Below are 24,876 nucleotides of genomic sequence, written 5' to 3'. Positions count from 1 at the left end.
TGTGTACACCTGAAACGAACACAGCATTGTAAATCAACTATATCCCAATAAAAAATTTTTTTAAAAAGTTATGAATGGAAGGTGACCTTAAAGGTGGTGTGGCTTTGAGCTCCCTCCCAAAATGCCGTTGGCGTCCATTCACTTTCACCCTATATTTGGAGAGCCCTTGCTCCGTGTAGAACACAATGTTGGACACCAAAGATAAACCTGATTTCATCATTAGCCCTGCCTTCAAGAAATACCCAGCTTTGTGATGGGCCCTAATTATGTGCATCTGCACAAAGTAGAAACAGCAAACTGTCTTAAGCGAGAGAGATAAAGTACTGCAGGAGTTCAGAAGCATGAGAGGCTCCTTCCAGCCCAGCATCTTCCAAAACAATTTCCATCACACTCTAGCCCTATGGGATGTTAATAGATGTCACGCTTTAAAACATACGTGAAATCAGTCTGGAGAATGCTGGCTGGAAACATAGTTAATAGGTTTCTTTTTGGCAGAACTCCTCAGAACTTTTAATATTCAAGTGTGCACTATATATCTCCAAAGGGGGGCTAAGGTATTACTTGTTTTTTTGATATGATTTGTGTATGAACCCCATTAGTGCCCTTATAAGAGCTTCAAGACAGATGGCTTCCCCACACGAGGATAGAAGAAGTCGGCCATCTGCAACTTGTGAGACAGCCCTCACCAGAACCTAACCATGCTGGCGGCCTGATCTCAGATTCCCAGCCTCCACAACTGTGAGAAATAAGTGTCTGTTGTTTGTAAGCCACCAGGCTATGGTACTTTGTTAGAGAAGCCTGAACTAAGACACAAGGTCAAGGTGGTACGGAACCAGGTCATGAAGAGACTGCCGTGTTTTGTAACTCTACCATGAGCAGTCAGGGATGTGGGTCACGATCTTGTCAACCAATTCCTTCAGTCATCTTTACCAGGGCCCTGGAGAAGTAGAAATCTTCCCTCCTGTGGGAAAGTAGAAAGCTTTCCAGGGCTTGCTCTCTTCACCGTGAAGCCAAATGAGTGCCCCGTGGAAAGAGCCAACAACATTAACACCTACAGATTACCTGAATGTCCTCTTTGACCTTCTCATGCTTAAACTGTTAAATGATCAGTGTCACATACAATCTCTCATAAGACTAATCCCGAATTCCAACACTGAAACAAAGGTCCCCCACAAAGTCTGAGCAAATTGATGAAAAACAATCACCACACATATATATGAAAACCTTCAGTGTTTCAAAGAGAAGAAGTCTGTACCTTTTCCAATCCCCTATCTCTTTCCCTCTTACCCTCCACTGACGACCTTGCTTCTCATTTCATGGTGAAATACAGAGGCCATCAGGAGAGAAACTCCTCAAGTGCTCACCTCCAAACCTATTGGGTCATTTCTATCAGCTAAAATATACTGTAATTCTTTAAAAAATCTCTCCCATTTTCCCCTTCAGACACCAACCCCACTTTTCTGCTTCTCTTTAAAGCAAATCTCCTCAGAAGAATTACCTGTGCTCACTGTCTCAAAGTTTCCTCCTCCTTGTCTTCTTAAACTTACATCAATCAATCCTTTTCCCCTATAGCTCCAAAGAAAAGTCTCTTCTCAAGGTTATTAATCTGAGGTCAATTCTCAGTCCTTTTCTGACCCATCGTCTCAGTGACTTCTGACATTGTGGCCCTGTATCGGGAAAATGGTCCTTTCTCTTGTGTTTCTCTTTTAGTCTCACGCTACTACCACATTCACAACACCTGTAACACCAATTCCACTACACCAGTCCTACCGCTTAATTCAGACACTATCCACCTGGGGATAGCATCAGATCCCAAAGGACAAAGGTTCAGTCCCACAAGACTGCTCCAACTCCACTTCAGATGTCAATCACAAGTTCAGGTTGTCACCAGTGCTTCTGACGTATCAGCTATAAATTTGAGGTTCCCATAACCCCCTCCTCCAGTTGGATTAATCTTCTAGAGTGGCTCACAGAACTCAGGGAAACACTTATTAACATTTACCATTTTATTAAAGGATATGATAAACGATACAGATGAGCAGCCAGATGAAGAGATATATAGGGTGAGGTGTCGGGGTATCCTGAGTGCAAGGGCTTTTGTCCCCGTGGAGTCGGGGTGGTTCATCCTCCCGGTATGTGGATGTGTTAACCAACTTGGAAGCTCTCCGAACCCCATACTATTGGGATTTCATGGAGGCTTCCTCATGTAGGCGTGATCGATTATTAGCCTCATTTCTAACCCCTTTCCCCTCTCTAAATAGTTGAGCGGTGCGGAGGCTGAAAATTGCAAGTTTCTAATTATGTCTTGGACCAGCCCCCATCCAGAAGCCCACCCAGCGTTGCTCATCAGAACAAAAGATGTTCCTAGTGTTCTTATCACTTAGGAATTTACAAAGGCTTCAGAAACTCTGTGTCAGGAACTCTGTATCAGGGACAGAGACTAATATATAATTTTTCTGTTATCTCACAGGCCCCCAGGACATTATTCTCTGTGGCTTCTCCTCCTACGTTACTGACCAGTCCGTCTCAATTTCTTCTGCTGGTCCCTTCTCATCTTCCTGACCTATAAAGGAAGGACCGGTACTCTAATCTCATGCTCTTGATATTCTCTCTCTAGATTACCTCATCCAATTCTATTCCTTTAAATACCATCAACATCTTTCATTGATGTAGCTCTGATCTCTTTCCTGAATTTCAGGAAATACAAATTCCTACTTGAAATGTCCTCTTAGACATATAATAGTCTAAAATTTAACATATTTAAAACCAAAATACTGATCTTCCCCCTACACCAAACTTATTCTTTCCCTACAGTCTTAGAAAACGGTGGCTCGAGCCAAAACCCTTTAATTCATCATCCCTTTCAAACACTGTATTGTATCTTCAGCAAATCCTTTGGGGAAAATCTTTTTGGATTTATCATCCGAAAATATCAATAACCTGACTACACTTCTCACCTTCTCTTCTAACCGAGTCCTCCCTATTCTAAGCCTCCATCATCTCTCCCCCTTGCTTACTGCAATAGCCACCTGCTGCAGTTGGTCTCTTTTTTCTCACCTTTGCCCCACTCTCCCTCATAATCTATTGTGCCCAAAATAGCCAGAGGGACTCTTAAAAATCAGATCTTATCACCCTTCTGTTCAAAGCTGTCCAAGGACTTTCCATCTTACTGACAGTAAAATCTAACATCTTTACTATGCTTCAAAAACACCTCTACTTCCTCTCTGAATTCACCTACTACCACACTTCCTCTTGCTCACTCTACTCCAGCCATCACTCTCTCCTCACTCCTTGCCAGCCACACAGGATTGCTCTTATTTGGGGCCTTAGCACTTGTTATTTCCTCTGCCTGGAATACTCCTTCTCCCAGAGGGCCACTTGTCTCTCTCCCTTCTTTATTTTGGGTGCTCTGAAATATCACTGTATCGGAGAAGTCTTCCTTCACCACCCCATCTAAAATTACAGGCACACACACACACATCTTTCTATACTCTGAGACCTAAAGATGGCTAGATCTACAGAAAAAACAAAGTAGATCAAATATAATGAAGTATAAGATCAAGGACGATCGGGTCAAGAAAGTTCACCAGTAATATAACTGGCAGCCAGATCAAAATTCAACACTTTTTCAAGGAAGACAATATAATCTAGCCTTTCTACAATGTATTTTCCTCAATGCCCACCATACAATCAAAAAAACCTGTTAGATTTTCAAAGAAGTAAAATATATGACCTATATAGCTCATAGAAAAAAATCAGCCAATAGAAAGAGATCTTGAGATGACCCAGATGTCAGAATTAACTGCAAAACCTTTAAAGCAGCTATTAAAAACCTGTTTGAGGCCCAAAAAGAAAAATACATATATAAGAATCTTTTTAATATTTGATAGAATTCACCAGTAAAATCAGATTTTAGTTACATATTAATTTTCACAGATAAAGTTCTTGAGATTTTATATTTCATCTTGTATAAGTTGTATTTTTCAAAGAATTTGTCACTATTGTCTAAACTGTAAAATTTACTGTCACAATGTTGTACGTAATATCTCTTTAATGACTTTAGAAATTATTTTGATATTTCTTTTTCCATTTCCGATACTGGTAATTTGTTATTTCATCAATTTTTTTGATGAGTTTTGGTAAAGATTTATCAATCTTGTTTTTTTGCAAATTAACGAACTTTAGTCTGTTATTTCCCCAAGTTGTCTATTATCCGTTCATTAATTTTTGCTCTTATCATTATACTTTTCTGCATTCAACTGATTGTGCATTTAATTTGTTCATATTTTTCTAGCATTTTAAAGCAGAATATTGGATAATTAATTCTAAACTTTTCTTTTTTCTAAGTGTTTAAAACTGTAAGCTGGCGGAGATGGTGGGTGGCGGGGGGGGGGGAGCTTTGGAGTCATTGAGGAGAGCGCAGCAACAGGGGTGCAGAGGACAAAGTGGAGAGATTCCCACACAGAGGATCAGTGCTGACCAGTACTCACCAGCCTGAGAGGTTTGTCTGCTCACCTGCCGGGGCGGGTGGGGGCTGGGAACTGAGGCTTGGGCTTCGGAGGTCGGATCCCAGGGAGAGGACTGGGGTTGGCTGCGTGAACACAGCCTGAAGGGGGCTAGTGTGCCACAGCTAGCCGGGAGGGAGTCTGGGAAAAAGTCTGGAACTGCCTAAGAGGCAAGGGACCATTGTTTTGGGGTGTGCGAGGAGAGGGGATTCAGAGAACTGCCTAAACGAGCTCCAGAGATGGGCAGGAGCCTCAGCCATGAGCGCGGACACCAGAGACTGACATGAAATGCTAAGACTGCTGCTGCAGCCACCAAGAAGCCTGTGTGCGAGCACAGGTCACTATCCACACCTAGCCCACCACTGTCAGGGTTCCGTGATCCAGGGACAACTTCCCTGGAAGAACACAAGCACACCTCAGGCTGTGGCAAGGCCACACCAGCCTCTGCCGCCGCAGGCTCGACCCGCATTCCGTACCCCTCCCTCCCTCCTGGCCTGAGTGAGCCAGAGTCCCCTAATCAGCCCCTCCTTTAACCCCGTCCTGTCTGAGCGGGGAAGCAGACGCCCTCAGGCGACATACTCACAGAGGCGGGGCCAAATGTAAAACTGAACCCCAGGAGCTGTGCAAACAAAGAAGAGAAAGGGAAATCTCTCCCAGCAGCCACAGGAGCAGCAGGTTAAATCTCCACAATCAACTTGATGTACCCTGCATCTCTGGAATACCTGAATAGACAACGAATCATCCCAAAATCCAGGTGGTGGACTGTGGGAGCAACAGTAGACTTGGGGTTTGCATTCTGCATCTAATTTGTTTCAGGTCTTATGTTTATCTTACTTTAGTATTTCGAGTTTATTATATCATTGGTAGATTTATTGACTTGGTTGCTCTCTTCCTTTTTATACATGTATTTTTTTTCCTTTTTCATTTTTAGTGAGTGCATATGTGTATGATTCTTTGTGTGATTTTGTCTGTATAGCTTTGCTTTCACCGTTTGTCCTAGGGTTCTGTCTGTCCATTTTTTGCTTTTTTTTTTAGTATAGTTTTTAGTGCTTGCTGTCATTGGTGATTTGTTTTCTGGTTTGGTTGCTCTCTTCTTTCTTCCTTTCTTTTTCACTTTTTAAATTTTTATTACTTTATAATTTTTAATAATTTTATTTCTTATTTTAAAACTATTTTATTTATTTATCTTTCTCCCTTTTCTTCTGAGCCGTGTGACTGACAAGGTCTTCATGCTCCAGCCAGGTGTCAGGCCTGTGTCTCTGAGGTGGGAGAACCAAGTTCAGGATGCTGGTCCACCAGAGACCTCCTGGCTCCACATAATATCAAATGCTGAAAGCTCTCCCAGAGATCTCCATCTCAACACTAAGACCCAGCTCCACTCAATGACTAGCAAGCTGCAGTGCTGGACACCCTATGCCAAACAACTAGAAAGACAGGAACACAACCCCAGACATTAGCAGAGAGGCTGACTAAAATCATAATAAGGTCACAGACACTCCAAAACACACCACTGGATGCAGTCCCGCCACCCAGAAAGACAAGATCCAGGCTCATCCACCAGAACACAGGCACCATTCCCCTCCACCAGGAAGCCTAAACAATCCACTGAACTAAACTTAGCCCCTGGGGGCAGACACCAAAAACAACGGGAACTATGAACCTGTAGCCTGCGTAAAGGTGACCCCAAACACAGTAAGCTAAGCAAAATGAGAAGACAGAGAAACACACAGCAGATGAAGGAGCAAGGAAAAAACCCACCAGACCTAACAAATGAAGAGGAAATAGGCAGTCTACCTGAAAAAGAATTCAGAGTAATAATAGTAAAGATGATCCAAAATCTTGGAAATAGAATGGAGAAAATACAAGAAACATTTAATAAGTACCTAGAAGAACTAAAGAGCAAACAAACAATGATGAACAACAGAATAAATGAAATTAAAAATTCTCTAGAACGAATCAAGAGCAGAATAACTGAGGCAGAAGAACGGATAAGTGACCTGGAAGATAAAACACTGGAAATAACTGCCATAAAGCAGAATAAAGAAAAAAGAGTGGAAAGAATTGAGGCCAGGCTCAGAGACCTCTGGGGCAACATTAAATGCACCAACATTTGAAGTATAAGGGTCCCAGAAGAAGAAGAGAAAAAGAAAGGGACTTAGAAAATATTTGAAGAGATTAGAGTTGAAAACTTCCCTAATATGGGAAATGAAATAGTCAATCAAGTCCAGGAATCGCAGGGAGTCCATACATTATAAATCATGGAGAAACAAGCCAAGACACACATTAATCAAACTATCAAAAATTAAATACAAAGAAAAAACACTGAAAGCAGCAAGGGAAAAACAGCAAATAACATACAAGGGAATCCCCATAAGGTTAACAGCTGATCTTTCAGCAGAAACTCTACAAGCCAGAAGAGAGTGGCAGGACATAATTAAAGTAATGAAAGGGAAAAACCTACAACCAAGATTACTCTACCCAGCATGGATCTCATTCAGATTTGATGGAGAAATTAAAACCTTTACAGACAAGCAAAAGCTAAGAGAATTCAGCACCACTAAACCAGCTTTACATCAAATGCTAAAGGAACTTCTCTAGGCAGGAAACACAAGAGAAGGATAAGACCGACAACAACAAACCCCAAACAATTAAGAAAATGGTAATAGGAACATACATATCAATAACTACCTTAAATGTAAATGGATTAAATGTTCCAACCAAAAGACAGAGACTGGCTGAATGGATACAAAAACAAGACCCATATGTATGCTGTCTAAAAGAGACCCACTTCAGACCTAGGGACACATACAGACTGAAAGTGAGGGGATTGAAAAAGATATTCCATGCAAATGGAAATCAAAAGAAAGCTGGAGTAGCAATTCTCATATCAGACAAAATAGACATTAAAATAAAGACTATTACAAGAGACAAAGAAGGACACTACATAATGATCAAGGGATTGATCCAAGAAGAAGATATAAAAACTGTAAATATTTATGTACCCAACATAGGAGCACCTCAATACATAAGGCAAATGCTAATAGCCATAAAAGGGGAAACTGACAGTAACACAATCATAGTAGGAGACTTTAACACCCCACTTTCACCAGTGCACAGATCATCCAAAATGAAAACAATTAAGGAAACACAAGCTTTAAATGATATATTAAACAAGATGGACTTAATTGATATTTACAGGACATTCCATCCAAAAACAACAGAATACATATTCTTCTCAAGTGTTCATCGAACATTCTCCAGGATAGATCATACACTAGATCACAAATCAAGCTTTGGTAAATTCAAAAAAATTGAAATCATATCAAGTATCTTTTCCAACCACAATGCTATGAGACTACATATCAATTACAGGAAAAAATATGTAAGAAATACAAACACATGGAGGTTAAACAATAACTACTTAATAACCAAGAGATCACTGAAGAAAACAAAGAGGAAACCAAAAAATACCTAGAAACAAATGACAATGAAAACACGACGACCCAAAACCTATGGGATGCAGCCAAAGCAGTTCTAAGAGGAAGTTTATAGCAATACAATCCTACCTCAAGAAACAAGAAACATCTCAAATAAACAACCTAACCTTACACCTGAAGCAATTAGAGAAAGAAGAACAAAAAACCCCAAAGTTAGCAGAAGGAAGGAAATCATAAAGATCAGATCAGAAATAAATAAAAAAGAAATGAAGGAAATGATAACAAAGATCAATAAAACTAAAAGCTGGTTCTTTGAGAAGATAAACACAATTGACAAACCATTAGCCATACTCATCAAGAAAAAAAGGAAGAAGGCTCAAATCAATAGAGTTAGAAATGAAAAAGGAGAGGTAAGAACTGACACTGCAGAAATACAAAGGATCACGAGAGATTACCACAAGCGACTATATGCCAATAAAATGGACAACCTGGAAGAAATGGACAAAATTCATAGAAAAGCACAACCTACAAGGATTGAATCAGGAAGAAATAGAAAATATAAACAGACCAATCACAAGCATTGAAATTGAAAATGTGATTAATAATCTCCCAACAAAAAGCCCAGGACCACATGGCTTCACAGATGAATTCTATCAAACATTTAAAGAAGCACTAACACCTATCCTTCTCAAACTCTTCCAAAATATAGCAGAGGGAGGAACACTCCCAAACTCATTCTAGGAGGCCACCATCACCCTGATACCAAAACCAGACAAAGATGTCACAAAAAAAGAAAACTACAGGCGAATATCACTGATGAACATAGATGCAAAAATTCTCAACAAAATACTACCAAACAGAATCCAACAGCACTTTAAAAGAATCATACACCATAATCAAGTGGGGTTTATCCCAGGAATGCAAGGATTCTTCAGTATATGCAAATCAATCAATGTGATAAACCATATTAACAAACTGAAGGAGAAAAACCATATGATCATCTCAATAGATGCAGAATTTCAACACAATTCAACACCCATTTATGATAAAACCCTCCAGAAAGTAGGCATAGAGGGAACTTTCCCCAACATAATAAAGGCCATATATGAGAAACTCACAGCCAACATCGTTCTCAATGGTGAAAAACTGAAAGTATTTCCACTAAGATCAGGAAAAAGACAAGGTTGTCCACTCTCGCCACTATTATTAAACATAGTTTTGGAAGTTTTAGCCACAGCAATCAGAGAAGAAAAAGAAATAAAAGGAATCCAAATCAGAAAAGAAGAAGTAAAGCTGTCACTCTTTGCAGATGACATGATACTACACATAGAGAATCCTAAAGATGCTACCAGAAAACTACTACAGCTAATCAATGAATTTGGTAAAGTAGCAGAATACAAAATTAGTGCACAGAAATCTCTTGCATTCCTATACACTAACAATGAAAAATCTGAAAGAGAAATTAAGGAAACACTCCCACTTACCACTGCAACAAAAAGAATAAAATACCTAGGAATAAACCTACCTAAGGAGACAAAAGACCCATGTGCAGAAAAGTATAAGACACTGATAAAGAAATTAAAGATGATACAAACAGATGGAGAGATATCCCATGTTCTTGGATTGGAAGAATCAACGTTCTGAAAATGACGCTACTACCCAAAGCAATCTACAGATTCAATGCAATCCCTATCAAAGTACCAGTGGCATTTTTCACAAAACTAGAACAAAAAGTTTCACAATTTGTATGGAAACACAAAAGACCCCGAATAGCCAAAGCAATCTTGAGAAAGAAAAACGGAGCTGGAGGAATCAGGCTCCCTGACTTCAGACTATAATACAAAGCTACAGTAATCAAGACAGTATGGTACTGGCACAAAAACAGAAAGATAGATCAATGGAACAGGATAGAAAGCCCAGATATAAACCCACACAAATATGGTCAACTTATCTTTGATAAAGGAGGCAAGAATATACAGTGGAGAAAAGACAGCCACTTCAATAAGTGGTGCTGGGAAAACTGGACAGCTACATGTAAAAGAATGAAATTAGAACACTCCCTAACACCGTACACAAAAATAAACTCAAAATGGATTAAAGAGTTAAATGTAATGCCAGACACTATAAAAATCTTAGAGGAAAACATGGCAAAACACTCTATGACATAAATCACAGCAAGATCCTTTTTGACCCACCTCCTAGAGAAATGGAAATAAAAACAAACAAATGGGACCTAATGAAACTTAAGAGCTTTTGCATAGCAAAGGAAAACATAAACAAGACGAAAAGACAACCCTCAGAATGGGAGAAAATATTTGCAAATGAAGCAACTGACAAAGGATCAATCTCCAAAATTTACAAGGAGCTCATGCAGCTCAATATCAAAAAAACAAACATCCCAATCCAAAAATGGGCAGAAGACCCAAATAGACATTTCTCCAAAGAAGTTATACAGATTGTCAACAAACACACGAAAGGATGCTCAACATCACTAATCATTAGAGAAATGCAAATCAAAACGACAATGAGATATCACCTCACACTAGCCAGAATGGCCATCATCAAAAAATCTAGCAACAATAAATGCTGGAGTGGGTGTGGAGAAAAGGGAACCCTCTTGCACTATTGGTGGGAATGTAAATTGATACAGCCCCTATGGAGAACAGTATGGAGGTTCCTTAAAAAATTAAAACTAGAACTACCATACGACCCAGAAATCCCACTACTGGGCATATACCCTGAGAAAACCAGAATTCAAAAAGTCATGTACCGCAAAGTTCACTGCAGCTCTATTACAATAGTCAGGACATGGAAGCAACCTAAGTGTCCAGTGACAGATGAATGGATAAAGAAGATGTGGCACATATATACAATGGAATAGTACTTGACATAAAAGGAAATGAAATTGTGCTATTTGTAGTGAGGTGGATGGACCTAGAGTCTGTCATACAGAGTGAAGTAAGTCAGAAAGAGAAAAACAAAAACCGTATGCTAACACATATATATGGAATCTAAAAAAAAAAAAAAAAAAAAAAAGGTCTGAAGCACCTAGGAGCAGGAGAGGAATAAAGACACAGGCATAGAAAATGGACTTGAGGACATGGGGAGAGGGAAGGGTAAGCTTGGACGAAGTGAGAGAGTGGCATGGACATATATACACTACCAAATGTAAAACAGATAGCTAGTGGGAAGCACCTGCACAGCACAGAGAGGTCAGCTCTGTGCTTTTTGACCACCTAGAGTGGTGGGAAAGGGAGGATTGGAGGGAGACCCAAGAGGCAGGAGATATGGGGATATATGTATATGTATAGCTGAATCATTTTTTTATAAAGCAGAAAGTAAGACACCATTGTAAAGCAACTGAACTCCAATAAAGGTTTTATAATAAATAAATAAATAATAAAATAAAATTGATTAAAAAATAAAACTGTAAATTGCTAAGCACAGCTTAGCTTCACCTCACAAGTTTTAATATGTTTTATTTTCATTATCATTCAGCTAGAAATATTTTACAATTTCCCTTGAAATTTCTTCTTGACTCCTGCGTTATTTAGAAATGTGTTAATTTCTAACTCAGCAGTATGTCTAGAACATCTTTCCATGCAAGTAAACGTAGCTCTACCACATAGTTTTAATGGCTGAATATTATTCTATCATATAACTACACTCTAATGCATTTAACCCATTTTGTTATTGATACTCACTTATGCTGGTTAAATTTTCAGTATTATAAACACTGCTGCAATGAATAACTTTGCGCCTTAGTGCCTTGCAAAATTACACATATAATAAACAAGAGAGACAAAAGTCAAACTCCAGATCTCAGACTCTTAATCTGTCCAATCTTCTGTGGTCATATGTTGAGGAGTAGGAGATTTTAGGCTAAAAGTTTTTAAATCTTTGCAATTCTAGTGACTTCATCGTAAACAAAATTAAAATATAAATCAAAAACTTGAAAGAAATAATTGCATTATAAAAGTTCAATAATGCTTTATGTGTTTTAATCAGGATAGATCAAAGTATGCTACAGAAACAAATCTCAATGACTTAATATAATAAAAGGAGGGGAGGTTCCTCATTAATTACACATATACAACATGCACTGGTGAGGGGTTTGGCTCCACAAAGTCACTCAGTGTGACAGGCTGGCCAGTGGCCACACCCGGCCGAGCCATCACCCAGTGCTTGGGGGCCTGGCCCCTCCCACTGCCTCTTCACTGTGAGCCCAGGATCTCAGGTGCCAAGGGGACAGTATCCACCATGCAGCAAATGTACATAAGTGTGATCTTTCAGGGACCCTTAAACTCTGTAATATGGGGGATGGCTTTTCCAAAATAAACTGCACTTACAGACACCCCCAAAAAATTAACAGTTTAATTTAGTAATTAGCCCAGATTAACAGAGGCTCTATGATCTTTTGATAGCACATCAAAAACAAATCATTGCATGTCTAAAAATAAAAAAAATCACTGCATGCCTTCCTGAATCACTACAGCAGGAGACAATAAAGCATGGAAAATTGATACTTGCTCTAAAATTCTTTGACCATAAGTGAAACACTTCACTTCTACCCAAAACCCACTGGCTAGAGCTAAATGAGTAACCCTACCTAACTGCGAGGGGGTTGAAAAATCAGGTCCTCCTAAGCGTTCAGGAAGAAAAGAGAACCGAGTGTGAGTGAGCCCTGGAGTCTACCACAAACTGTTTTTCTGGTCATCAAGTATTCAACTAATTCCTCTTCCGTAAAAACCAACCAATAAACAAAAATCCCAGAAAACAAACAAAAGATAACAGAACTTCCTCCCCAAGGGAGAAAACATAAAGTAATATCCAGTCGCTGAAGCCAAATCAAACCCCGGTTAGCGGCAATAGTCTTTCCTTCAGTCTTATCTCCTCTTGATCCAGAGCAGCAATGACAAATTATTTGCTTCCCACTTGCATCCATCATACAGCAGTGGGACAGGGGCAGGTTCAATAAATACTCCCATTCAGAATGTTGAAGAATGGGAAACAAAGAATCACTAGTTCATGGCAATTCTGAATTCCAACTGGGTAGACATTGTGATGTCTGGGGAGGGATGGGGTGAAGTGAGGAGTTCTTGATTACACCCTGATTCTGCCCTCTGGGAGTAGCTCCTTTCTCCATCATTCTGGGGCTCCTGGCTCTGCCCTCCATGTGTTCTCCTTGGCCAAATCTGAAGTGGGAATTGGAGAATACATCCTCCTTGAGACCTGAACAGTTTTCTCAGACCACTTCCTGCTTATAGAGGGTAGGATTTCATTTTCCAACCTGGATGACTTGACAAAATATTATCCCAAGCAAAGGTACTTTCCTTCCCCAGAATACTTTTGATGTTAACCATGAAAAAATTACTCTTTTTTTACCCACACCATTATTAATGGGAAAAATTCAAAACAATCAAAATGTCCAATAATAGATTTATTCAACTATTGTACACCTATAAGGTGTCCAAAATATATTATTAAATAATAGGGATTATGAAATTATGTAGTTGTTTATATGATGTCACTTTTTGCAGATGGGAAGGAAGGAAGGGAGGGAGGGAGGAAGGAAAGAAGGAAGGAGAATAAAGTCTGGAAATCTCTTCACCAAGATTAAGCTCTTTTTAACTATGAAGTAGATTTACTTGGTTGTTTTAGTTTTGTTTCGTGTATGATGGGGTGTTTTGTTATCTCTTTTGCTGATTTGTACGAGTTAATATTTCCCGGGTAAAGGTGAATTTATTCTGTGAAATTATTTGAATGTAAATATTGACAAAATCTCAAATTGTAAAAGAGTTTTAAAAATCTCTTCTGCTGCTTGGAATACATTGGCAAAGCCTACTCAACCACCTATGCATGCCTTGGTAATCACATGTGTAAGCAATGTGACAACTTACACAGAAGCAAACGTGTTTTGGGGCCCTAAAGTGACCACATAGAAAGCACGACCATTCTGAGGTAAAGAATTCCCTGCTATCTAGATCTATGTCGTGTGTGTACGTGTGTGTGTGTGTGTGTGTGAGAGAGAGGGGGGGGGGGGGAGAGAGAGAGAGAGAGTGAAAGAGAGAGAAAGAGGTGGGGTGGGGTGGGGAGGAGTAAGAGAGAGAAAGCTTGCACATATTAATATGTGTTTGACATGTCCTTGGAAGCTAGGATCCTGTCATGTACTAAGGGAGAAAGACGGTAGAGGTTGAAGTCAGATTGCAAGTTACATACAGATCAAGCTCCGTTCTTGACGACAGCCTTAATATGGGGCATTCTTTTAACCTGTCCAAGATTCTGTTGTCTCTCTCATAAAATGATGACAACTAATAATTCTTACCTGACAGGGATTTTTTGAGAACCAGGTGAGATGATGCAGTTGAAAACACTTTGTAATCTGTAAATCACCTCACCTAAAGATTTGTGATTTGGTTTCTAATCCTCTTAACAAATAGCACAACACTTGGCACACAGTAGGTACTCAATAAATACTAAAATTGCTTCCTTCTAGCTTCTGGCGGATCTAAATAATGCCGAAGCCGAACAAATAAAATCATGTAACATCAAGTTCTTGATTTTTCTGTTACTGTCCACTCGCTCACCACCCTCCCATCACCAGCTCACACCCTCAGAAATGTTTATGAGAGAAGTCATATGACAAGAGAAGAGATGGAGCAAAATGTGTACAATTTTTTTTAACTATGTGAGATAATCGAGTAGCATTTGCTGTAAAATGTAGGTGAAATAAAGCATCTATGTGCCACAAATGATTGGGTCTGCCTCAATCCATTCCCTTAGATGAATCCATGAACTGCTTTCAATTCTTGGCTCCATTGAGCTACAGCGGTGTCCAAACTGAAATACTGCTACTACCTTCAATAGGCACAGAGGATGGAAAAGCCATTTCTTCAATAAGAATTTGGTAGGAAATCGTTTCTTTATGCCTCCTGCTCCCCCTCGAGTGGCTTCCAGCTTTCAAAAGGAAAGGGGACTCCTCCTGTAATTTGTCCAAACCAAGGTATCTTGAGATGACAGATAATACACAATTTGCTTCTCAGAAATAGAGTCCTATCTCAGGAGTTCTGAAGGAGGAACAACTGAATTGACTTGCGAGAAGTCCAAAGAGAAAAGGCTTTCCAATCTCCCAGCAGCACAGGAAAAACTATTTAACTTATTGCAAAGCCTGAGTCCTATCACAGGTCATAGTTGAGGCTCATTTCAAAGGCAATTCATAACTTATTCTAATTTGATTGACTTTTCTAAGTTTTTAGATATGGATTTTGACTCCAGGTCTGAGTGTGCTCACAAAAATGGTGGAAAATGAATGAGATCAGCTCTGTATCTTGCAACACAGCATCAGTTCTTTTTTTGTTGTTAACATTGTTATTTTGAGATAATTGTAGATTCATATGGACTTGAAAAAATAATACAGGTATAACCCCTCTTTACTCAGCTTCCCCCAGTGGTAACATCAAAACTGTGGTACAGTTATCACAACCAGGATATTCACATTGATACAATTACCGATCTTAGATTTCCCCAGTTGTGTGTGTGTGTGCATGTGTGTGTGTGTCTATTTCTATGAAATTTTATCACATGTGTAGGTTCATGTATCTACCAGCACTGTCAATATGCCAAATAGTTCTATCACTGCAAGCATCCCTTATGTTGGCCATCTATAACCCCTCCCACATCATTCCTTGTCTCCCTGTAACCTTTTGGGACTGTTTTTTTCTCACTCAGCAAAATTCCCTTTAGATTTTTCCAAGTTGTTTCATGTGTCAATAGTTCGTTTCTTTTTATTGTCAAGCAGTATCCTATTCTATGATGGGTATGTGTCATGGTTTGTTTAACCATTCAGCCATTAAAAAACACCATGGTTGGGCTTCCCTGGTGGCGCAGTGGTTGAGAGTCCGCCTGCCGATGCGGGGGACACGGGTTCGTGCCCTGGTCCGGGAAAATCCCACATGCCGCGGAGCGGCTGGGCGCGTGAGCCATGGCCGCTGAGCCTGCGCGTCCGGAGCCTGTGCTCCGCAACGGGAGAGGCCACAACAGTGAGAGGCCCGTGTACCGCAAAAAACAAACAAACAAAAAAAAACATCATGGTTGTCTCCCACTTCGGGCTATTAAAAATAAAATTGCTATGAACATTCAGTACAGATTTTTGTGTGAACATAAATTTTCATTTCCCTGGGATAAATGTGCAACTGTTGGGCCGTATCCTAATTACATGTTGAGTTTTATTTTTAAAAGTTGCAGAACTGTTTTCAGAGTTCATACACCAACAATGTATGAATGATCCAGTTTCTCTGCATCATTTGGTGTTGTCACTATTTTTTATTTTACGCATTCTTCTAGATATGTAGTGATATCACATTGCAGTTTCCATTTGCATTTCCCCAATGGCTAATAATACTGAATGTTTTTCACATGTGCTTATTTGCTCTCTGTCTTTCATTCCTGTTTCTCTTTTCTTACCTTCCTGTGGGTTGCTCGAGAATTATTTTAGGATTCCATCTTGACTCAATATTGTGTTTTTACATATAATTTTGTGTATAGTTTGTTGTGGTTGCTCTACGTGTTCATAGTATAGGTATAGATGCAGATATAGATACAGGTATATAGATATCTTAGTCTACTGGTATCAATGTTATGCCACTTAAACTGAAGTGTGCAAACCTTACTTTTATTTAAGTTACTTTACCTAGCCCACTTTTAAATATCATGTCTTGAGTACAGTGTTATAATTTGTGTTTCAATCATTACATATGACTTAATAAAACTCACAAGAAGGTTAGTCTATTTTACTTACCCACCTATCTGTTTGTTCCACTCTTATTTCTTCCACCCTAATGCTCCAAGATTCTTTCTTCCATAATTTCCTTTCTGTTTGAAGAAACTTTTAGCCATTCTTTAAGGATAATTTTGCTAGTGGCATTTTTATTATTGTTCTTCCATCTTAGAATGTCTCTATTTCCCCTTCGTTTCTGAAGAATAGTTTCACTGAATATGGAATTCCTGGTTAACAGTTATTTTATTTTCACCACTTTAACAATATTATGACATTTCTTTGCAGCCTCCATAGTTTCAAATGAAAAATCCAATGTCATTCAAATTAATGTTCTCCTATAGATCATTTTTCTCCAGTTGCTTTAAAGAATTTTTTTTGATCCCCTTTACCCATTCCTCCCACCCCACCCCCATCCCATGCCTGGCAACCACTAACCTGTTCTCTGTTTCTATGAGCCTAACTTTTTTTTTTAATATTCCACATGTAAGAGAGATGATATAGTATTTGTCTTTCTCTGACTTATTCCACTTGGCATAAATGTCCTTGATGTCCATCCATGTTGTCACAAGTGGCAAGATTTCATTCCTTTTTATGGCTGAGTAATATTCCATTTTATATATATACCACATCTTTATCCATTCATCCACTTATGAACACTTAGATTGTTTCCATAATTTTGGCTATTGTAAATAACACTGCAGTGAACACTGGGGTGCATATATCTTTTTGACATAGCATTTTTGTTTCCTTCAGATATCTTCCCAGAAGTGGAATTACTGGATCACATGGTAGTTCTATTTTTAGTTTTTTGAGAAACCTCCATACCATTTTCCATAGAGACTGAACCAATTTATATTCCCACCAATAGTGCTCAGGGGGTCCCTTTTCTCTACATCCTCCATCCTCACCAACACTTGTAATTTCTTCATTTTTTTAAAAATAGCCATTGTAACAGCTGTGAGACAATATCTTATTGTGGTTTTGATTTGTAGTTCCCTGATGAATAGTGATGTCGAGCATCTTTTCGTGTACCTGTTAGCCATCTGTGTATCTTCTTTGGAAAAATGTCTATTCAGATCTTCTGCCCATTTTTAAACTGTATTTTTTTTTTTTTTTTTGGCTATTGAGTTGTATGAGTTCTTTATATATTTTAGATGTTAACCCCTTATCAGATATATAATTAGCAAAGGTTTTCTCCCTTGTAGTAGGTTGCCTTTTTATTTTGGTAATTTTTCCTCTACTACACAGAAGCTTTTTAGTTTGATGTAGTCCCACTTTATTTTTGCTTTTGTTGCTTTTACTTTTGGTGTCAAATTCAAAAAGTCATTACAAGGCCTATGTCAAGGAGCTTACTGCCTATGTTTTCTTCTAGGAGTTTTATGGTTTCAAGTCTTATATTCAAGTCTTTAATCTGTTTTGAATTAACTTTGTGTATGGTGTAAGATAGTGGTCCACAGTTTCATTCTTTTGCATGTGGCTGTCCAGTTTTCTCAACACCATTTATTGAAGAGACTGTCTTTTCCCTATTGTATATTCCTGGCTCCTTAGTCATAAATTAATTAACCATATATAGGTGGTTATTTCTGGGCTCTCTTTCCTGTTCTATTGATCTATGTGACTGTTTTTAATGCCAATACCATACTGTTTTAATTACTATAGCTTTGCAATAGAGTTTGAAATCAGGGAACATGATGCCTCCAGCTTTATTCTTCTTTCTCAATATTGCTTTGGCTATTTGGGGTCTTTTATGGTTCTATATAATTTTAATATTATCTGTTGTATTTTTGTGAAAAATGCCATTGGAATTTTGATAGGGATTGCATTGAATCTATAGATTGCTTTGGGTAGTATGGACATTTTAACAGTATTAATTCTGCAATCCATGAGCATGGAATATCTTTCCATTTATTTCTGTCTTCTTCAATTTCTTTCCTAAATATCTTCTAGTTTTCAGTATATACATATGTTGATGTCATGCCGTCTTTATGCCTTGAGCATCACATTTGAACTAAGTCTTAAACTGGCAGTATATAGGACAAAAACAATTTGCAGAAGTAATTTGTTCCAAGCTATGTTTTTTAAATATGTCTATATTTAGTTATTAATTAATAACAAACATTTAAAAATCAGAAGAGTCCACAGAGAGTTCTACAGCTCTAGACTCTCTGAGAAAATCAAATCTGGCCACCTGGGTCTGAATTGGGCAATAATCAGCTGAAAATATGTAGACACATCCTTATTTAGACACGGTACTTGCAGCACCAACCCTTTTTTTTTTAGGTCCTGCTTTTTTAGTCATTCAAATCACCAGCCTCGCTCCTTGAGTTAACAGCCCTGACTCAGACTAGTAATGAACAATCACAGACTTTATCACTGCATTTTACAAACACTCCCATAAATCCTTTCATTTCATCCTTGCCATAAAAAAATGGGCACTATTTAGTCCTAATTCTAAATAATAGGTTCTGTTACTACCATTTTATAGCTAAAGAGACTAGGTTTTGGAATGAGGATGTGACTTACCAAGGTCATAGCTCTACTACTTAACAGCAAAGTTGGGATTCAATCCCTGCTTTCTGACCCCAAGTCCAGTGTGCTTTGCTTTCCCCCTACAGCAGAGAAGACCATGTCCCAATATAATGCCACAAATCATAAGGTCACAAAAGGACATGTGAACGTCCTTTTTGAAAAGAGATTCATGCATTCCCCTGGCTGTCACTCATTTGCACCTAGGATGTATACTTATTCTGTCAGGTCAATCAAACAGATAAAAAAACAAAACTTTGAGTCACACTCAAGTAAGCTTGAGCATGACCTTTCCAATCAATTATTCCTATTAAGTTTTAGATGGACTGCTTTTCTGGCACTGAGGTTGGTTCAGCAACCACATATAAACAAACCACAGCACATGTTCTCCCACCCCTACAGATTTTGAATATAGTCTAGGAGACCAGACAAGCACACTTTTAAACAATCAGAAAAAAAAAGTTACTGTGTATGATAAAAACCTCAGTTGTGTGGACCTCCATGGAAAAGAGCTAGCTATTGGAGTCCAGGAAAAGTTGAGACACTTAAGACTTAATGATTTATTCTGTAGTCTCTATATCCTATAAAATTATAACCTTTGATAAAACCACTGGGAAAAGAAAAGGAACCAGAAGCATCTTAGAAATGCCATGAATAATGCTTCCCTGTGAACGATCTTTCTGGTGTCACTGCTGCAAACTCAGCCAAATGACAGGTTTTCCTGAGGGGTAAAGAATAACCCCATCCCTGCAACCATGCAGCAAGAACAAACTGTAAAAAATGAACAGATAAGCTCAGACAGACAAGAGAGAGTGTTCTGCCTGAGTAGGGTGGCAGCCTGCTTGAGCAGAATGAGAGGAAAGAAAGCAGGCCAAGTGTTAAAAGCAGCAACAGTTGAACAAATGCAAAGTCCAGGGGTCATTGTGACCTTAAATTGTGGCCTCAAATTTTGGGATACTCCTCCCTGTGTTCAGTTCCCTTGAAGTTAGCAAGCTTGTGACTACTTTAACCAACAGAGTACGGCAGAAAGCATGCTGTGTGACTTCCAAGGCTGGGTCATAATGTCCATGCTCAAACACTTATTCCTGAAGTCCTGAGCTGCCATGCTGGATGGGTCTCACGTGGGTTCTCTAGATGAGAGTAAGCTGAGCCCAGCCTTCCTGCCATTCCAGGTAGCCAGTGCGCGAGTGAAGAAGTTTCCAGATAAATCGAATCATTCAAATCACTCCTAACCACTTGAGTCTTCCCAGCTGAGGCCCCAGACATCATGGGGCAAAGAAAACCCTTCCTCTGCAAATTCTGATCAATGAAATCCAAAAGCAAATTAACACGGCTGTCTCTTAAGTCACTAAGTTCTGAGGCTCTTTGCTATGCCGCAATCATCAGAGCAGAGGGTAAAAATAAAAGGCAAAACGGGGTAGAAAGAGGCAAGTTTAGCACAGAGCTGGTGCAGGAGGTAGAATTAAGCATGACCAGAGAATGCAGCAGAAATGCAAAAGGGAAAATCAATGGTAAGAAAAAGCATTACCGTCTAAGGACTATTAGTCTATGCCGCAAACCCAATTCTGAGTGCCAGCAACACATATAAAATACTATAATTACTTTCATTCGTGACAGTATGAGATTATTCTTCACGAAACTGCCAACCAGCCATGCACGTTTTTCCTTCTACGTAAACGAGACAGCTTTATCTTTTGCCAGATTCAGCCTATCTGGTACCTCTTCAGCCTGCAGCGTCAATCTCACTAAGCCTCGGGCACATGATACCCAAGGCATCAGCTTATCACACGGGGAGGAAGGTGTCGTTTCAGGTGATCGCCTGTGTCCCAGAGCTACTCTACACCTTGAGGGCTCAGTCCATCTAACATCTTTTTCTGAACTCCAGCTCGGAAAAACTGCCCTTATGTCTTTGACCTCAACACCGGGCTGAGATATTGACACCACTTTCACCTGCCTGAGCTGGACTCTGCTTCCCTTGAACTCCCTGCCGGCATCTGATTGCACCAGGCATACCATCTGACTCGGAGGCTTCCATAGCGTCAGACGAGAGCCCCCCCATCCCTTTAAATGTCTGCATAGGGAACAACTGGCAACTTGACTTTGGGTAATTGCCCTGAAACTCAGTTAGTTCTCCAAGCCCCAGTACCAGCTTTCTCTCACTCCACAGTGGCCCAGCCTGCCTTGCAGCTAAGCCCACCTGAGTTGTGACAACTCTTGCCAAAAGTACACCATTTTGACAATAGACAAAACATCGCCCTCCTGGATACCTTGTGAAACCTCTTTTCTTTTAAGCACTCCCTCCCATGATTCCCCAAACACCACTGAGCAAGGTCAAAAATATATGCAGCTCAGTGCTTCCTGGATTGACTTGTGAGATCCTGCAAAGCAAACCCTTCTCTGTGGAGCTGTTTGTCTAAGTGGGGCATTTAAGTTCAAATTGTCACTTAATACCTGGGGAGCTGAACCCCAGCTTACTCAGCTCTGAGACTAGAAGAAAGATTTAATGGACCTCAAAGTCTCACAGGTTGGCAGTTTAAGCAGAAATTTCCAAATTTTCCAAAGGAACAACTTTCCCGCTTCAGTTGCTAGAAGGGGAAACAGGGCTGGAGGATGACAGCCTACTGACCCCCCTGCCAAGAAAACTCAGTTTCAAAGTTAGGGAACTCCACCTCAAGGGTCACAAGAGTCAGTAGGTACATCCCATCAGCGATAAGCATCAGAGAGACACCCAACAATGGACTCATTCTTTCTCCCAGAAAGAGGGAAGCAGGAGCAGGTCTGAAAGGATGGGAGGAGAAGTTCTGAGCCTTGATTGAGTCCCATTGTTAAGCTGTTTGGGAAGATTGCACAGCTGGGCTAAGTGTTGTATTCAGCAAAGCACGTGATGGATGGCGCTTTTGTGCCAGGGACACTCCAGTGAGCACGGAGCCTTACATAGCTAAGAAAATTAAAAACTTTTCAGGCCCTTTCACAACACACCTGATTTCTGTATTAAATCTGAGGGTGGATGCGCATTGTGTTGGGTAATTGCCTGCCCTGAATGTCACCATAGATGACAGGCTCACTCTGATCTTCTCAGACAATGGGGGAAATCTGGCTCCCCTGATATTTAGGCGGCCCCAGGCATTAGTGATAGTACTTAGAAGAGAATGACAGGGTTCCGGTCCTATTAACTTCCAACTCCACCTCACCTTGTATTCAAAAGAGGATCCATGTGCTTCTGACTCCAAGTCACAGGACTGGCAGGGAAGCCACCTGGTTTGACAGCAGAACTCTCCTCACGCAGGAAGCGTCAAGCACCTGGCAGGGAAGAGGGAGAGAGGTGAGTCTGGTATGTCCCTGGAGCTCACACTGTCACATCCACAGGATATAGATAATCACACTCTAATCAGGCTGAAGGCTCTTTGGTGGGAAACTAGAGACATTCTCAGCAGTTAGCATGGCAGGCTGGCAGTTACGGCAGTGGCCTGTCTGTGGCAGCTCAACCCCAGCGTAGTCCCAGAGAGATCTGTGTGTTAGGCAAGGCACTAGGTCGTTTATACACATTAGGTAACTCAATTTCTTGAAACCATCACAATAACCCAATTTACAGAGAAAGACACTGAGGTTCTGAGAAGTTCAGTGCCATGCTCAAGGTCACACAGCTACTTACAGAGGTGGTATTCAAACCCAGGCCTCTTCAACCCCTCAGTGGTGTGTGGTTTACATAAGAAATTAAAGGAAGATGGCGGTGCTCAGCTCTTGCCTGGGCTCAAGACTACAGGGCAACCCACTGAAGAGACAGACCTGGAGACTTCCCTGGCAGTCCAGCGGTTAAAACTCCGCCTTCCAATGCAGGGGGCGCGGGTTCCATCCCTAGTCAGGGAACTAAGGTCCCACATGCTGCGGGGTGCTGCCAACAATTTTTCAATCAATCAACCAATCAATAAGAGACAGACCTGGAGTGAGGAAGTCGGGAGCCAGGCGGGAAGAAGTCTTGCCTGGTGGCAATTCTCCAGGGAGGCCAAAACCCGAAGCTCCTGCAGGTCCCCTGTGGCCCCATTTCACTCTGACACCAAAGATATCACAGTGGAGACAGCAAGCATCTCAACTCCCCTGTCATCCTCTGTAACACCTTCTGCAGCGCGGTGCAATGTAAGAGGGGATCCTCCTTGGCTCAGAGACCTCCCCATTGCCATTGTGAGTCCTCCAAACACAGTTCCTAGTACATGAATGAAGGGGACTAAAGCCAGGAGGTAGAGACTAGAATCTGCTCACTATTTGCCTTGGAAAACAGGCATTCATAGAAATCCCTCAAGGGCATCATCTCTACTCTCACCTTTGCCCTTGGCTGTCCCAAATCAATATCACTAATCCTACTGGATCAGAGCCCTACCCTTATGACCTCATTTAATCACTCTGTGAAGGACCTATTTCCAAATACAGTCATATTGGTAGATTAGCGAATTTATGATACATGAATTTAAGGGGACACATTTCAGTCTATAATTGTGGTTTGCTATTTCCCACCTGAAATGACCATGACACCAGGGGAAGGTGAGGCTTAGCCCCCAAGAGGCTGTTGCTACCATCGTGGGTGCTGGGTGTTGCTGAGACAGAAGTAGCCACCACATCCCAAACAGATGCCATGAGCCTCCTAGGTTGGGCCTACAGGCCCGGGCCTACTGTATTTTGTCATCATGTGTCCAACACCATTGTCTACACGCAACATGGCCTTCACTGAGGGTCACGACTGGCGAGACCCGAGTTGGCAGCACCGTCAGAGGTGCTGGACAGGCCCTGGCAAGGCTTCGCCCAGAATGATGAATTGCTGGCACTGCTGCAGGAATCTACTTTGCTTACAGGACAAGAGGACCATGAGTCACGGGCAGTGGTACAAGTCAAGGACAGTCTTGGCTTCTCCAGTTACGTCCACAGATGGCAGCAGCAAGGTGATGAAAGCAGGCTTCCAGAACTCCAAAACAGACACATGGGAGCGGCACCTCCTCAGGGTTTCCTGATGGAAGCTGTGGGTGGCACGGGCAGGAGGAGTAGTGCCCCTCACAGGGCAGCACCAGTCTGCATTCTTCTTCCCAAGCCAGTTCCCTGGCACCATTGCTGGGACATGCAGGACTGGCACTGTGCAGAGACACTGAGCCATGAGAGACCCCTTTTCTTGCATCTAAACACACTTCAGCTGCCCGAAGTGGGAGCCATGGAAACCAGAGGCAAAGGAATCTCAGCCACAGTGAAATGTTCCTGTGGGCAAAGGGCTCCACAGAAAGGGTAGGTAAGCCAGATGATGGTGACATCAACATCCTTGTCACCTTCACCCTCCCTCTCATCTTCCTGGCCTCGTAGTTAAGAGCAGGGAATCTTGATTGTGTGGTTTGAGCGTCAGCTCTAACTCTATGGCTGGGTGAACTGCAGAAGGTACATAACTCTGCCTCAGCTTCCTTATCTATAAAATGGAGCTGATAATAGAGCCTCAGTCCTAGGTTTGTTGTGAGGGCCAAATGAATTAACACAGCCCTCAGTAAGCAGTCATTATTATTGTATTTCCTACCATGGACAGAGCTAACATATTTAGGACAGTGTGGTATTAGGCACTCTACTGAGGGCTGTGTAAAGTAATCTTTCTTTTTTAATCTAT

The 24,876-nt window shown here is 40.7% G+C and overlaps 1 long non-coding RNA gene across 1 annotated transcript in view; it reads right to left on the bottom strand.

The window, feature by feature from the left end:
• LOC109548427 (uncharacterized) overlaps positions 1 to 24,876 on the bottom strand; it is a 436,971-nt gene that overhangs the window by 258,828 nt on the left and 153,267 nt on the right. The window contains exon 2 of the long non-coding RNA XR_002174512.3: positions 22,436 to 22,544. This is a non-coding gene — a long non-coding RNA (uncharacterized lncRNA). The remainder of the gene's footprint in view (positions 1 to 22,435; positions 22,545 to 24,876) is intronic.

The sequence above is a fragment of the Tursiops truncatus genome, chromosome 16 (assembly GCF_011762595.2).
Source record: "Tursiops truncatus isolate mTurTru1 chromosome 16, mTurTru1.mat.Y, whole genome shotgun sequence".
Classification (NCBI taxonomy): Eukaryota; Metazoa; Chordata; class Mammalia; order Artiodactyla; family Delphinidae; genus Tursiops; species Tursiops truncatus.
The sequence above is the reverse complement of the archived record's forward strand: the minus strand, read 5'-3'. Positions and strand labels throughout refer to the sequence as shown.